The sequence below is a fragment of the Hippocampus guttulatus genome, chromosome 3 (genome assembly GCF_054856545.1).
Source record: "Hippocampus guttulatus isolate MCC_2025c chromosome 3, RoL_Hgut_1.0, whole genome shotgun sequence".
Classification (NCBI taxonomy): domain Eukaryota; kingdom Metazoa; phylum Chordata; class Actinopteri; order Syngnathiformes; family Syngnathidae; genus Hippocampus; species Hippocampus guttulatus.
Genome location: NC_141263.1, coordinates 855,360 through 873,212, shown reverse-complemented (window position 1 = coordinate 873,212; position 17,853 = coordinate 855,360).

The following is a 17,853-nucleotide window of genomic DNA, read 5'->3' as shown; positions in this document are numbered from 1 at the left end:
TCAGCCCGAGCTGAGCACGTTTTTTGAGTTTGAATGTATCTTCATAGGAATGAGTTGTGTGGTCAAATCAATGCTCATATAGGCTTCGGGAGGTCATCCTGAACAAAATACATGTTGAAGTGTGTGCATAAGTCCTTTGGTTTAGGTGTGACACTCAATTTGAGTTTTTATTGCTTTAAATGCATTTTCAGCCCGAGCTGAGCACGTTTTGTGAGTGTGAATGTATCTTCATAGGAATGAATTGTGTAGTCAAATTAATGCTCATATGGGCTTCAGGAGGCCATCCTGAACAAAATACATGTTGAAGTGTGTGCATAAGTCCTTTGGTTTAGGCGTGACACTCAATTTGAGTTTTTATTGCTTTAAATGCATTTTCAGCCCGAGGTGAGCACGTTTTTTGAGTTTGAATGTATCTTCATAGGAATGAGTTGTGTGGTCAAATCAATGCTCATATAGGCTTCGGGAGGTCATCCTGAACAAAATACATGAAGTGTGTGCATAAGTCCTTTGGTTTAGGCGTGACACTCAATTTGAGTTTTTATAACTTTAAATGCATTTTCAGCCCGAGCTGAGCACGTTTTGTGAGTTTGAATGTATCTTCATAAGAATGAGTTATGTGGTCAAATTAATGCTCATATGGGCTTCAGGAGGTCATCCTGAACAAAATACATGTTGAGGTGTGTGCATAAGTCCTTTGGTTTAGGCGTGACACTCAATTTGAGTTTTTATTGCTTTAAATGCATTTTCAGCCCGAGGTGAGCACGTTTTTTGAGTTTGAATGTATCTTCATAGGAATGAGTTGTGTGGTCAAATCAATGCTCATATAGGCTTCGGGAGGTCATCCTGAACAAAATACATGTTGAAGTGTGTGCATAAATCCTTTGGTTTAGGCGTGACACTCAATTTGAGTTTTTATAACTTTAAATGCATTTTCAGCCCGAGCTGAGCACGTTTTGTGAGTTTGAATGTATCTTCATAAGAATGAGTTATGTGGTCAAATTAATGCTCATATAGGCTTCAGGATGACCTCTTGAACTAAATACATGTTGAAGTGTGTGCATAAGTCCTTTGGTTTAGGCGTGACACTCAATTTGAGTTTTTATTGCTTTAAATGCATTTTCAGCCCGAGCTGAGCACGTTTTGTGAGTTTGAATGTATCTTCATAGGAATGAGTTGTATGGTCAAATCAATGCTCATATAGGCTTCGGGAGGTCATCCTGAACAAAATACATGTTGAAGTGTGTGCATAAGTCCTTTGGTTTAGGTGTGACACTCAATTTGAGTTTTAATAAAAACTTTAAATGCATTTTCAGCCCGAGCTGAGCACGTTTTGTGAGTGTGAATGTATCTTCATAGGAATGAATTGTGTAGTCAAATTAATGCTCATATGGGCTTCAGGAGGTCATCCTGAACAAAATACATGTTGAGGTGTGTGCATAAGTCCTTTGGTTTAGGTGTGACACTCAATTTGAGTTTTTATTGCATTAAATGCATTTTCAGCCCGAGCTCAGCACGCTTTTTGAGTTTGAATGTATCTTCATAGGAATGAGTTGTGTGGTCAAATTAATGCTCATTTAGGCTTCAGGTGGTCATCCTGAACAAAATACATGTTGAAGTGTGTGCATAAATCCTTTGGTTTAGGCGTGACACTCAATTTGAGTTTTTATTCCTTTAAATGCATTTTCAGCCCGAGCTGAGGACGTTTTGTGAATTTGAATGTCTCTTCATAGGAATGAGTTGTGTGGTCAAATTAATGGTCATATAGGCTTCAGGATGACCTCCTGAACTAAATACATGTTGAAGTGTGTGCATAAGTTCTTTGGTTTAGGCGTGACACTCACTTTGAGTTTTTATTGCTTTAAAATTATTTCAGCCCGAGCTGAGCACGTTTTGTGAGTTTGAATGTATCTTCATAGGAATGAGTTGTGTGGTCAAATGAATGCTCATTTAGGCTTCAGGAGGTCATTTTGAACAAAATATATGTTGAAGTGTGTGCATAAGTCCTTTGGTTTAGGCGTGACACTCAATTTGAGTTTTTATTGCTTTAAATGCATTTTCAGCCCGAGCTGAGCATGTTTTGTGAGTTTGAATGTATCTTCATAGGAATGAGTTGTGTGGTCAACTTAATGTTCATTTAGGCTTCAGGAGGTCATCTAGAACAAAATACATGTTGAAGTGTGTGCATAAATCCTTTGGTTTAGGTGTGACACTCAATTTGAGTTTTTCTTGCTTTAAATGCATTTTCAGCCCGAGCTGAGCACGTTTTGTGAGTGTGAATGTATCTTCATAGGAATGAATTGTGTAGTCAAATTAATGCTCATATGGGCTTCAGGAGGTCATCCTGAACAAAATACATGTTGAAGTGTGTGCATAAGTCCTTTGGTTTAGGTGTGACACTCAATTTGAGTTTTTATTGCATTAAATGCATTTTCAGCCCGAGCTGAGCACGTTTTGTGAGTTTGAATGTATCTTCATAGGAATGAGTTGTGTGGTCAAATTAATGCTCATTTAGGCTTCAGGATGAACTCTTGAACTAAATACATGTTGAAGTGTGTGCATAAGTACTTTGGTTTAGGCGTGACACTCAATTTGAGTTTTTATAACTTTAAATGCATTTTCAGCCCGAGCTGAGCACGTTTTGTGAGTTTGAATGTATCTTCATAAGAATGAGTTATGTGGTCAAATTAATGCTCATATAGGCTTCAGGATGAACTCTTGAACTAAATACATGTTGAAGTGTGTGCATAAGTCCTTTGGTTTAGGCGTGACACTCAATTTGAGTTTTTATTGCTTTAAATGCATTTTCAGCCCGAGGTGAGCACGTTTTTTGAGTTTGAATGTATCTTCATAGGAATGGGTTGTGTGGTCAAATCAATGCTCATATAGGCTTCGGGAGGTCATCCTGAACAAAATACATGTTGAAGTGTGTGCATAAGTCCTTTCTTTGGTTTAGGCGTGACACTCAATTTGAGTTTTTATAACTTTAAATGCATTTTCAGCCCGAGCTGAGCACGTTTTGTGAGTTTGAATGTATCTTCATAAGAATGAGTTATGTGGTCAAATTAATGCTCATATAGGCTTCAGGATGACCTCTTGAACTAAATACATGTTGAAGTGTGTGCATAAGTCCTTTGGTTTAGGCGTGACACTCAATTTGAGTTTTTATTGCTTTAAATGCATTTTCAGCCCGAGCTGAGCACGTTTTGTGAGTTTGAATGTATCTTCATAGGAATGAGTTGTATGGTCAAATCAATGCTCATATAGGCTTCGGGAGGTCATCCTGAACAAAATACATGTTGAAGTGTGTGCATAAGTCCTTTGGTTTAGGTGTGACACTCAATTTGAGTTTTTATTGCTTTAAATGCATTTTCAGCCCGAGCTGAGCACGTTTTGTGAGTGTGAATGTATCTTCATAGGAATGAATTGTGTAGTCAAATTAATGCTCATATGGGCTTCAGGAGGTCATCCTGAACAAAATACATGTTGAGGTGTGTGCATAAGTCCTTTGGTTTAGGCGTGACACTCAATTTGAGTTTTTATTGCTTTAAATGCATTTTCAGCCCGAGGTGAGCACGTTTTTTGAGTTTGAATGTATCTTCATAGGAATGAGTTGTGTGGTCAAATCAATGCTCATATAGGCTTCGGGAGGTCATCCTGAACAAAATACATGTTGAAGTGTGTGCATAAATCCTTTGGTTTAGGCGTGACACTCAATTTGAGTTTTTATAACTTTAAATGCATTTTCAGCCCGAGCTGAGCACGTTTTGTGAGTTTGAATGTATCTTCATAAGAATGAGTTATGTGGTCAAATTAATGCTCATATAGGCTTCAGGATGACCTCTTGAACTAAATACATGTTGAAGTGTGTGCATAAGTCCTTTGGTTTAGGCGTGACACTCAATTTGAGTTTTTATTGCTTTAAATGCATTTTCAGCCCGAGCTGAGCACGTTTTGTGAGTTTGAATGTATCTTCATAGGAATGAGTTGTATGGTCAAATCAATGCTCATATAGGCTTCGGGAGGTCATCCTGAACAAAATACATGTTGAAGTGTGTGCATAAGTCCTTTGGTTTAGGTGTGACACTCAATTTGAGTTTTTATTGCTTTAAATGCATTTTCAGCCCGAGCTGACCACGTTTTGTGAGTGTGAATGTATCTTCATAGGAATGAATTGTTTAGTCAAATTAATGCTCATATGGGCTTCAGGAGGTCATCCTGAACAAAATACATGTTGAGGTGTGTGCATAAGTCCTTTGGTTTAGGTTTGACACTCAATTTGAGTTTTTATTGCATTAAATGCATTTTCAGCCCGAGCTGAGCACGCTTTTTGAGTTTGAATGTATCTTCATAGGAATGAGTTGTGTGGTCAAATTAATGCTCATTTAGGCTTCAGGTGGTCATCCTGAACAAAATACATGTTGAGGTGTGTGCATAAATCCTTTGGTTTAGGCGTGACACTCAATTTGAGTTTTTATTGCTTTAAATGCATTTTCAGCCCGAGCTGAGCACGTTTTTTGAGTTTGAATGTATCTTCATAGGAATGAGTTGTGTGGTCAAATCAATGCTCATATAGGCTTCGGGAGGTCATCCTGAACAAAATACATGTCGAAGTGTGTGCATAAGTCCTTTGGTTTAGGCGTGACACTCAATTTGAGTTTTTATTCCTTTAAATGCATTTGCAGCCCGAGCTGAGGACGTTTTGTGAATTTGAATGTATCTTCATAGGAATGAGTTGTGTGGTCAAATTAATGCTCATATAGGCTTCAGGATGACCTCCTGAACTAAATACATGTTGAAGTGTGTGCATAAGTTCTTTGGTTTAGGCGTGACACTCACTTTGAGTTTTTATTGCTTTAAAATTATTTCAGCCCGAGCTGAGCACGTTTTGTGAGTTTGAATGTATCTTCATAGGAATGAGTTGTGTGGTCAAATGAATGCTCATTTAGGCTTCAGGAGGTCATTTTGAACAAAATACATGTTGAAGTGTGTGCATAAATCCTTTGGTTTAGGCGTGACACTCAATTTGAGTTTTTATTGCTTTAAATGCATTTTCAGCCCGAGCTGAGCATGTTTTGTGAGTTTGAATGTATCTTCATAGGAATGAGTTGTGTGGTCAACTTAATGTTCATTTAGGCTTCAGGAGGTCATCTTGAACAAAATACATGTTGAAGTGTGTGCATAAATCCTTTGGTTTAGGTGTGACACTCAATTTGAGTTTTTCTTGCTTTAAATGCATTTTCAGCCCGAGCTGAGCACGTTTTGTGAGTGTGAATGTATCTTCATAGGAATGAATTGTGTAGTCAAATTAATGCTCATATGGGTTTCAGGAGGTCATCCTGAACAAAATACATGTTGAAGTGTGTGCATAAGTCCTTTGGTTTAGGTGTGACACTCAATTTGAGTTTTTATTGCATTAAATGCATTTTCAGCCCGAGCTGAGCACGTTTTGTGAGTTTGAATGTATCTTCATAGGAATGAGTTGTGTGGTCAAATTAATGCTCATTTAGGCTTCAGGAGGACATCCTGAACTAAGTACATGTTGAAGTGTGTGCATAAGTCCTTTGGTTTGGGCGTGACACTCAATTTGAGTTTTTATTGCTTTAAATGCATTTTCAGCCTGAGCTGAGCGCGCTTTCTGACTTTGAATGTATCTTCATAGGAATGAGTTGTCTGGTCAAATTAATGCTCATTTAGGCTTCAGGTGGTCATCCTGAACTAAATACATGTTGAAGTGTGTGCATAATCCTTTGGTTTAGGCGTGATACTCAATTTGAGTTTTTATTGCTTTAAATGCATTTTCAGCCCGAGCTGAGCGCGCTTTCTGACTTTGAATGTATCTTCATAGGAATGAGTTGTGTGGTCAAATTAATGCTCATATGGGCTTCAGGAGGTCATCCTGAACAAAATACATGTTAAGTGTGTGAAAAAGTCCTTTGGTTTAGGTGTGACACTCAATTTGAGTTTTATTGCTTTAAATGCATTTTCAGCCCGAGCTGAGCACGTTTTGTGAGTTTGAATGTATCTTCATAGGAATGAGTTGTGTGGTCAAATTAATGCTCATTTAGGCTTCAGGTGGTCATCCTGAACTAAATACATGTTGAAGTGTGTGCATAAGTCCTTTGGTTTAGGCGTGACACTCAATTTGAGTTTTTATTGCTTTAAATGCATTTTCAGCCCGAGCTGAGCACGTTTTGTGAGTTTGAATGTATCTTCATAGGAATGAGTTGTGTGGTCAAATTAATGCTCATATGGGCTTCAGGAGGTCATCCTGAACAAAATACATGTTAAGTGTGTGAATAAGTCCTTTGGTTTAGGTGTGACACTCAATTTGAGTTTTATTGCTTTAAATGCATTTTCAGCCCGAGCTGAGCACGTTTTGTGAGTTTGAATGTATCTTCATAGGAATGAGTTGTGTGGTCAAATTAATGCTCATTTAGGCTTCAGGTGGTCATCCTGAACTAAATACATGTTGAAGTGTGTGCATAAGTCCTTTGGTTTAGGCGTGACACTCAATTTGTTTTTATTGCTTTAAATGCATTTTCAGCCCGAGCTGAGCGCGCTTTCTGACTTTGAATGTATCTTCATAGGAATGAGTTGTGTGGTCAAATTTTTGCTCAAATAGGTTTCAGGAGGTCATCCTGAACAAAATACATGTTGAAGTGTGTGCATACGTCCTTCGGTTCAGGCGTGACACTCAATTTGAGTTTTTATTGCGAAATGCATTTTCAGGCAGAGATGAGCAAGTTTTCTGAGTTTGAAGTATCTTCATAGGAATGAGTTGTGTGGTCAAATTAATGCTAATTTAGGCTTCAGGAGGTCATCCTGAACAAAATACATGTTGAAGTGTGTGCATAAGTACTTTGGTTTAGGTGTGACACTCAATTTGAGTTTTTATTGCTTTAAATGCATTTTCAGCCCGAGCTGAGCACGTTTTGTGAGTTTGAATGTATCTTCATAGGAATGAGTTGTATGGTCAAATCAATGCTCATATAGGCTTCGGGAGGTCATCCTGAACAAAATACATGTTGAAGTGTGTGCATAAGTCCTTTGGTTTAGGCGTCACACTCAATTTGAGGTTTTATTGCTTTGAATGCATTTTCTGCCCGAGCTGACCACGTTTTGTGAGATTGAATGTATCTTCATAGGAATGAGTTGTGTGGTCAAATTAATGCTCATATAGGCTTCAGGATGACCTCCTGAACTAAATACATGTTGAAGTGTGTGCATAAGTCCTTTGGTTTAGGCGTGACACTCAATTTGAGTTTTTATTGCTTTAAATGCATTTTCAGCCCGAGCTGAGCACGTTTTGTGAGTTTGAATGTATCTTCATAGGAATGAGTTGTGTGGTCAAATCAATGCTCATATAGGCTTCGGGAGGTCATCCTGAACAAAATACATGTTGAAGTGTGTGCATAAGTCCTTTGGTTTAGGCGTCACACTCAATTTGAGGTTTTATTGCTTTAAATGCATTTTCAGCCCGAGCTGAGGACGTTTTGTGAGTTTGAATGTATCTTCATAGGAATGAGTTGTGTGGTCAAATTAATGCTCATATAGGCTTCAGGATGACCTCCTGAACTAAATACATGTTGAAGTGTGTGCATAAATAAGTCCTTTGGTTTAGGCGTGACACTCAATTTGAGTTTTTATTGCTTTAAATGCATTTTCAGCCCGAGCTGAGCACGTTTTGTGAGTTTGAATGTATCTTGATAGGAATGAGTTGTGTATTCAAATTAGTGCCCATTTAGGTGTCAGGGGGACATCCTGAACAAAATGCATGTTGAAGTGTGTGTATAAGTCCTTTGGTTTAGGCGTGACACTCAATTTGAGTTTTTATTCCTTTAAATGCATTTTCAGCCCGAGCTGAGCACGTTTTGTGAGTTTGAATGTATCTTCATAGGAATGAGTTTTGTGGTCAAATTAATGCTCATTTAGGCTTCAGGTGGTCATCCTGAACAAAATACATGTTGAAGTGTGTGCATAAGTTCTTTGGTTTAGGCGTGACACTCACTTTGAGTTTTTATTGCTTTAAAATTATTTCAGCCCGAGCTGAGCACGTTTTGTGAGTTTGAATGTATCTTCATAGGAATGAGTTGTGTGGTCAAATGAATGCTCATTTAGGCTTCAGGAGGTCATCTTGAACAAAATATATGTTGAAGTGTGTGCATAAGTCCTTTGGTTTAGGCGTGACACTCAATTTGAGTTTTTATTGCTTTAAATGCATTTTCAGCCCGAGCTGAGCATGTTTTGTGAGTTTGAATGTATCTTCATAGGAATGAGTTGTGTGGTCAACTTAATGTTCATTTAGGCTTCAGGAGGTCATCCTGAACAAAATACATGTTAAGTGTGTGAATAAGTCCTTTGGTTTAGGTGTGACACTCAATTTGAGTTTTATTGCTTTAAATGCATTTTCAGCCCGAGCTGAGCACGTTTTGTGAGTTTGAATGTATCTTCATAGGAATGAGTTGTGTGGTCAAATTAATGCTCATTTAGGCTTCAGGTGGTCATCCTGAACTAAATACATGTTGAAGTGTGTGCATAAGTCCTTTGGTTTAGGCGTGACACTCAATTTGTTTTTATTGCTTTAAATGCATTTTCAGCCCGAGCTGAGCGCGCTTTCTGACTTTGAATGTATCTTCATAGGAATGAGTTGTGTGGTCAAATTTTTGCTCAAATAGGTTTCAGGAGGTCATCCTGAACAAAATACATGTTGAAGTGTGTGCATAAGTCCTTCGGTTCAGGCGTGACACTCAATTTGAGTTTTTATTGCGAAATGCATTTTCAGGCAGAGATGAGCAAGTTTTCTGAGTTTGAAGTATCTTCATAGGAATGAGTTGTGTGGTCAAATTAATGCTAATTTAGGCTTCAGGAGGTCATCCTGAACAAAATACATGTTGAAGTGTGTGCATAAGTCCTTTGGTTTTGGCGTGACACTCAATTTGAGGTTTTATTGCTTTGAATGCATTTTCAGCCCGAGCTGAGCACGTTTTGTGAGTTTGAATGTATCTTGATAGGAATGAGTTGTGTGGTCAAATTAATGCTGATATAGGCTTCAGGATGACCTCTTGAACTAAATACATGTTGAAGTGTGCGCATAAGTACTTTGGTTTAGGTGTGACACTCAATTTGAGTTTTTATTGCTTTAAATGCATTTTCAGCCCGAGCTGAGCACGTTTTTTGAGTTTGAATGTATCTTCGTAGGAATGAGTTGTGTGGTCAAATGAATGCTCATTTAGGCTTCAGGAGGTCATTTTGAACAAAATATATGTTGAAGTGTGTGCATAAGTCCTTTGGTTTAGGCGTGACACTCAATTTGAGTTTTTATTGCTTTAAATGCATTTTCAGCCCGAGCTGAGCATGTTTTGTGAGTTTGAATGTATCTTCATAGGAATGAGTTGTGTGGTCAACTTAATGTTCATTTAGGCTTCAGGAGGTCATCTTGAACAAAATACATGTTGAAGTGTGTGCATAAATCCTTTGGTTTAGGTGTGACACTCAATTTGAGTTTTTATTGCTTTAAATGCATTTTCAGCCCGAGCTGAGCACGTTTTGTGAGTGTGAATGTATCTTCATAGGAATGAATTGTGTAGTCAAATTAATGCTCATATGGGCTTCAGGAGGTCATCCTGAACAAAATACATGTTGAAGTGTGTGCATAAGTCCTTTGGTTTAGGTGTGACACTCAATTTGAGTTTTTATTGCATTAAATGCATTTTCAGCCCGAGCTGAGCACGTTTTGTGAGTTTGAATGTATCTTCATAGGAATGAGTTGTGTGGTCAAATTAATGCTCATTTAGGCTTCAGGAGGACATCCTGAACTAAGTACATGTTGAAGTGTGTGCATAAGTCCTTTGGTTTGGGCGTGACACTCAATTTGAGTTTTTATTGCTTTAAATGCATTTTCAGCCCGAGCTGAGCGCGCTTTCTGACTTTGAATGTATCTTCATAGGAATGAGTTGTCTGGTCAAATTAATGCTCATTTAGGCTTCAGGTGGTCATCCTGAACTAAATACATGTTGAAGTGTGTGCATAATCCTTTGGTTTAGGCGTGATACTCAATTTGAGTTTTTATTGCTTTAAATGCATTTTCAGCCCGAGCTGAGCGCGCTTTCTGACTTTGAATGTATCTTCATAGGAATGAGTTGTGTGGTCAAATTAATGCTCATATGGGCTTCAGGAGGTCATCCTGAACAAAATACATGTTAAGTGTGTGAATAAGTCCTTTGGTTTAGGTGTGACACTCAATTTGAGTTTTATTGCTTTAAATGCATTTTCAGCCCGAGCTGAGCACGTTTTGTGAGTTTGAATGTATCTTCATAGGAATGAGTTGTGTGGTCAAATTAATGCTCATTTAGGCTTCAGGTGGTCATCCTGAACTAAATACATGTTGAAGTGTGTGCATAAGTCCTTTGGTTTAGGCGTGACACTCAATTTGAGTTTTTATTGCTTTAAATGCATTTTCAGCCCGAGCTGAGCACGTTTTGTAAGTTTGAATGTATCTTCATAGGAATGAGTTGTGTAGTCAAATTAATGCTCATATGGGCTTCAGGAGGTCATCCTGAACAAAATACATGTTGAAGTGTGTGCATAAGTCCTTTGGTTTAGGCGTGACACTCAATTTGAGGTTTTATTGCTTTGAATGCATTTTCAGCCCGAGCTGAGCACGTTTTGTGAGTTTGAATGTATCTTGATAGGAATGAGTTGTGTATTCAAATTAGTGCCCATTTAGGTGTCAGGGGGACATCCTGAACAAAATGCATGTTGAAGTGTGTGTATAAGTCCTTTGGTTTAGGCGTGACACTCAATTTGAGTTTTTATTCCTTTAAATGCATTTTCAGCCCGAGCTGAGCACGTTTTGTGAGTTTGAATGTATCTTCATAGGAATGAGTTTTGTGGTCAAATTAATGCTCATATGGGCTTCAGGAAGTCATCCTGAACAAAATACATGTTGAAGTGTGTGCATAAGTCCTTTGGTTTAGGTGTGACACTCAATTTGAGTTTTTATTGCTTTAAATGCATTTTCAGCCCGAGCTGAGCACGTTTTGTGAGTTTGAATGTATCTTCATAGGAATGAGTTGTGTGGTCAAATTATTGCTCATTTAGGCTTCAGGTGGTCATCCTGAACAAAATACATGTTGAAGTGTGTGCATAAGTCCTTTGGTTTAGGCGTGACACTCAATTTGAGTTTTTATTGCTTTAAATGCATTTTCAGCCCGAGCTGAGCACGTTTTGAGAGTTTGAATGTATCTTCATAGGAATGAGTTGTGTGGTCAAATTAATGCTCATTTAGGCTTCAGGTGGTCATCCTGAACAAAATACATGTTGAAGTGTGTGCATAAGTTCTTTGGATTAGGCGTGACACTCACTTTGAGTTTTTATTGCTTTAAAATTATTTCAGCCCGAGCTGAGCACGTTTTGTGAGTTTGAATGTATCTTCATAGGAATGAGTTTTGTGGTCAAATTAATGCTCATTTAGGCTTCAGGTGGTCATCCTGAACAAAATACATGTTGAAGTGTGTGCATAGGTTCTTTGGTTTAGGCGTGACACTCACTTTGAGTTTTTATTGCTTTAAAATTATTTCAGCCCAAGCTGAGCACGTTTTGTGAGTTTGAATGTATCTTCATAGGAATGAGTTGTGTGGTCAAATGAATGCTCATTTAGGCTTCAGGAGGTCATCTTGAACAAAATATATGTTGAAGTGTGTGCATAAATCCTTTGGTTTATGCGTGACACTCAATTTGAGTTTTTATTGCTTTAAATGCATTTTCAGCCCGAGCTGAGCATGTTTTGTGAGTTTGAATGTATCTTCATAGGAATGAGTTGTGTGGTCAACTTAATGTTCATTTAGGCTTCAGGAGGTCATCTTGAACAAAATACATGTTGAAGTGTGTGCATAAATCCTTTGGTTTAGGTGTGACACTCAATTTGAGTTTTTATTGCTTTAAATGCATTTTCAGCCCGAGCTGAGCACGTTTTGTGAGTGTGAATGTATCTTCATAGGAATGAATTGTGTAGTCAAATTAATGCTCATATGGGCTTCAGGAGGTCATCCTGAACAAAATACATGTTGAAGTGTGTGCATAAGTCCTTTGGTTTAGGTGTGACACTCAATTTGAGTTTTTATTGCATTAAATGCATTTTCAGCCCGAGCTGAGCACGTTTTGTGAGTTTGAATGTATCTTCATAGGAATGAGCTGTGTGGTCAAATTAATGCTCATTTAGGCTTCAGGAGGACATCCTGAACTAAGTACATGTTGAAGTGTGTGCATAAGTCCTTTGGTTTGGGCGTGACACTCAATTTGAGTTTTTATTGCTTTAAATGCATTTTCAGCCCGAGCTGAGCGCGCTTTCTGACTTTGAATGTATCTTCATAGGAATGAGTTGTCTGGTCAAATTAATTCTCATATGGACTTCAGGAGGTCATCCTGAACAAAATTCATGTTGAAGTGTGTGCATAAGTCCTTTGGTTTAGGCGTGACACTCAATTTGAGGTTTTATTGCTTTGAATGCATTTTCAGCCCGAGCTGAGCATGTTTTGTGAGTTTGAATGTATCTTGATACGAATGAGTTGTGTGGTCAAATTAATGCTCATATAGGCTTCAGGATGACCTCCTGAACAAAATACATGTTGAAGTGTGTGCATAAGTCCTTTGGTTTAGGCGTGACACTCAATTTGAGTTTTTATTGCTTTAAATGCATTTTCAGCCCGAGCTGAGCACGTTTTGTGAGTTTGAATGTATCTTCATAGGAATGAGTTGTGTAGTCAAATTACTGCTCATTTATGCTTCAGGAGGACATCCTGAACTAAATACATTGAAGTGTGTGCAAAAGTCCTTTGGTTTGGGAGTGACACTCAATTTGAGTTTTTATTGCTTTAAATGCATTTCAGCCCGAGCTGAGCACGTTTTGTGAGTGTGAATGTATCTTCATAGGAATGAATTGTGTAGTCAAATTAATGCTCATATGGGCTTCAGGAGGTCATCCTGAACAAAATACATCTTGAAGTGTGTGCATAAGTCCTTTGGTTTAGGTGTGACACTCAATTTGAGTTTTTATTGCATTAAATGCATTTTCAGCCCGAGCTGAGCACGTTTTTTGAGTTTGAATGTATCTTCATAGGAATGAGTTGTGTGGTCAAATTAATGCTCATTTAGGCTTCAGGTGGTCATCCTGAACAAAATACATGTCGAAGTGTGTGCATAAGTCCTTTGGTTTAGGCGTGACACTCAATTTGAGTTTTTATTCTTTGAAATGCATTTTCAGCCCGAGCTGAGCACGTTTTGTGAGTTTGAATGTATCTTCATAGGAATGAGTTGTGTGGTCAAATTAATGCTCATTTAGGCTTCAGGTGGTCATCCTGAACTAAATACATGTTGAAGTGTGTGCATAATCCTTTGGTTTAGGCGTGACACTCAATTTGAGTTTTTATTGCTTTAAAATTATTTCAGCCCTCGCTGAGCACGTTTTGTGAGTTTGAATGTATCTTCATAGGAATGAGTTGTGTGGTCAAATGAATGCTAATTTAGGCTTCAGGAGGTCATCTTGAACAAAATATATGTTGAAGTGTGTGCATAAGTCCTTTGGTTTAGGCGTGACACTCAATTTGAGTTTTTATTGCTTTAAATGCATTTTCAGCCCGAGCTGAGTATGTTTTGTGAGTTTGAATGTATCTTCATAGGATTGAGTTGTGTGGTCAACTTAATGTTCATTTAGGCTTCAGGAGGTCATCTTGAACAAAATACATGTTGAAGTGTGTGCATTAGTCCTTTGGTTTAGGTGTGACACTCAATTTGAGTTTTTATTGCTTTAAATGCATTTTCAGCCCGAGCTGAGCACGTTTTGTGAGTGTGAATGTATCTTCATAGGAATGAATTGTGTAGTCAAATTAATGCTCATATGGGCTTCAGGAGGTCATCCTGAACAAAATACATGTTGAAGTGTGTGCATAAGTCCTTTGGTTTAGGTGTGACACTCAATTTGAGTTTTTATTGCTTTAAATGCATTTTCAGCCCGAACTGAGCACGTTTTGTTAGTTTGAATGTATCTTCATAGGAATGAGTTGTGTGGTCAAATTAATGCTCATTTAGGCTTCAGGTGGTCATCCTGAACTAAATACATGTTGAAGTGTGTGCATAATCCTTTGGTTTAGGCGTGACACTCAATTTGAGTTTTTATTGCTTTAAGTGCATTTTCAGCCCGAGCTGAGCGCGCTTTCTGACTTTGAATGTATCTTCATAGGAATGAGTTGTATGGTCAAATCAATGCTCATATAGGCTTCGGGAGGTCATCCTGAACAAAATACATGTTGAAGTGTGTGCATAAGTCCTTTGGTTTAGGCGTCACACTCAATTTGAGGTTTTATTGCTTTGAATGCATTTTCTGCCCGAGCTGACCACGTTTTGTGAGTTTGAATGTATCTTGATACGAATGAGTTGTGTGGTCAAATTAATGCTCATATGGGCTTCAGGAGGTCATCCTGAACAAAATACATGTTAAGTGTGTGAATAAGTCCTTTGGTTTAGGTGTGACACTCAATTAGAGTTTTATTGCTTTAAATGCATTTTCAGCCCGAGCTGAGCACGTTTTGTGAGTTTGAATGTATCTTCATAGGAATGAGTTGTGTGGTCAAATTAATGCTGATTTAGGCTTCAGGAGGTCATCCTGAACAAAATACATGTTGAAGTGTGTGCATAAGTCCTTTGGTTTTGGCGTGACACTCAATTTGAGGTTTTATTGCTTTGAATGCATTTTCAGCCCGAGCTGAGCACGTTTTGTGAGTTTGAATGTATCTTGATAGGAATGAGTTGTGTGGTCAAATTAATGCTGATATAGGCTTCAGGATGACCTCTTGAACTAAATACATGTTGAAGTGTGTGCATAAGTCCTTTGGTTTAGGCGTGACACTCAATTTGAGTTTTTATTGCTTTAAATGCATTTTCAGCCCGAGCTGAGCACGTTTTGTGAGTTTGAATGTATCTTCATAGGAATGAGTTGTATGGTCAAATCAATGCTCATATAGGCTTCGGGAGGTCATCCTGAACAAAATACATGTTGAAGTGTGTGCATAAGTCCTTTGGTTTAGGCGTCACACTCAATTTGAGGTTTTATTGCTTTGAATGCATTTTCTGCCCGAGCTGACCACGTTTTGTGAGTTTGAATGTATCTTGATACGAATGAGTTGTGTGGTCAAATTAATGCTCATATAGGCTTCAGGATGACCTCCTGAACTAAATACATGTTGAAGTGTGTGCATAAGTCCTTTGGTTTAGGCGTGACACTCAATTTGAGTTTTTATTGCTTTAAATGCATTTTCAGCCCGAGCTGAGCACGTTTTGTGAGTTTGAATGTATCTTGATAGGAATGAGTTGTGTGGTCAAATTAATGCTCATATAGGCTTCAGGATGACCTCTTGAACTAAATACATGTTGAAGTGTGTGCATAAGTCCTTTGGTTTAGGCGTGACACTCAATTTGAGTTTTTATTGCTTTAAATGCATTTTCAGCCCGAGCTGAGCACGTTTTGTGAGTTTGAATGTATCTTCATAGGAATGAGTTGTATGGTCAAATCAATGCTCATATAGGCTTCGGGAGGTCATCCTGAACAAAATACATGTTGAAGTGTGTGCATAAGTCCTTTGGTTTAGGCGTCACACTCAATTTGAGGTTTTATTGCTTTGAATGCATTTTCTGCCCGAGCTGACCACGTTTTGTGAGTTTGAATGTATCTTGATACGAATGAGTTGTGTGGTCAAATTAATGCTCATATAGGCTTCAGGATGACCTCCTGAACTAAATACATGTTGAAGTGTGTGCATAAGTCCTTTGGTTTAGGCGTGACACTCAATTTGAGTTTTTATTGCTTTAAATGCATTTTCAGCCCGAGCTGAGCACGTTTTGTGAGTTTGAATGTATCTTGATAGGAATGGGTTGTGTGGTCAAATTAATGCTCATATAGGCTTCAGGATGGCCTCCTGAACTAAATACATGTTGAAGTGTGTGCATAAGTACTTTGGTTTAGGCGTGACACTCAATTTGAGTTTTTATAACTTTAAATGCATTTTCAGCCCGAGCTGAGCACGTTTTGTGAGTTTGAATGTATCTTCATAAGAATGAGTTATGTGGTCAAATTAATGCTCATATAGGCTTCAGGATGAACTCTTGAACTAAATACATTTTGAAGTGTGTGCATAAGTCCTTTGGTTTAGGCGTGACACTCAATTTGAGTTTTTATTGCTTTAAATGCATTTTCAGCCCGAGGTGAGCACGTTTTTTGAGTTTGAATGTATCTTCATAGGAATGAGTTGTGTGGTCAAATCAATGCTCATATAGGCTTCGGGAGGTCATCCTGAACAAAATACATGTTGAAGTGTGTGCATAAGTCCTTTGGTTTAGGTGTGACACTCAATTTGAGTTTTTATTGCTTTAAATGCATTTTCAGCCCGAGCTGAGCACGTTTTGTGAGTGTGAATGTATCTTCATAGGAATGAATTGTGTAGTCAAATTAATGCTCATATGGGCTTCAGGAGGTCATCCTGAACAAAATACATGTTGAGGTGTGTGCATAAGTCCTTTGGTTTAGGCGTGACACTCAATTTGAGTTTTTATTGCTTTAAATGCATTTTCAGCCCGAGCTGAGCACGTTTTGTGAGTTTGAATGTATCTTCATAGGAATGAGTTGTATGGTCAAATCAATGCTCATATAGGCTTCGGGAGGTCATCCTGAACAAAATACATGTTGAAGTGTGTGCATAAGTCCTTTGGTTTAGGTGTGACACTCAATTTGAGTTTTTATTGCTTTAAATGCATTTTCAGCCCGAGCTGAGCACGTTTTGTGAGTGTGAATGTATCTTCATAGGAATGAATTGTGTAGTCAAATTAATGCTCATATGGGCTTCAGGAGGTCATCCTGAACAAAATACATGTCGAAGTGTGTGCATAAGTCCTTTGGTTTAGGCGTGACACTCAATTTGAGTTTTTATTCCTTTAAATGCATTTTCAGCCCGAGCTGAGGACGTTTTGTGAATTTGAATGTCTCTTCATAGGAATGAGTTGTGTGGTCAAATTAATGGTCATATAGGCTTCAGGATGACCTCCTGAACTAAATACATGTTGAAGTGTGTGCATAAGTTCTTTGGTTTAGGCGTGACACTCACTTTGAGTTTTTATTGCTTTAAAATTATTTCAGCCCGAGCTGAGCACGTTTTGTGAGTTTGAATGTATCTTCATAGGAATGAGTTGTGTGGTCAACTTAATGTTCATTTAGGCTTCAGGAGGTCATCTTGAACAAAATACATGTTGAAGTGTGTGCATAAATCCTTTGGTTTAGGTGTGACACTCAATTTGAGTTTTTCTTGCTTTAAATGCATTTTCAGCCCGAGCTGAGCACGTTTTGTGAGTGTGAATGTATCTTCATAGGAATGAATTGTGTAGTCAAATTAATGCTCATATGGGCTTCAGGAGGTCATCCTGAACAAAATACATGTTGAAGTGTGTGCATAAGTCCTTTGGTTTAGGTGTGACACTCAATTTGAGTTTTTATTGCATTAAATGCATTTTCAGCCCGAGCTGAGCACGTTTTGTGAGTTTGAATGTATCTTCATAGGAATGAGTTGGGTGGTCAAATTAATGCTCATTTAGGCTTCAGGATGAACTCTTGAACTAAATACATGTTGAAGTGTGTGCATAAGTACTTTGGTTTAGGCGTGACACTCAATTTGAGTTTTTATAACTTTAAATGCATTTTCAGCCCGAGCTGAGCACGTTTTGTGAGTTTGAATGTATCTTCATAAGAATGAGTTATGTGGTCAAATTAATGCTCATATAGGCTTCAGGATGAACTCTTGAACTAAATACATG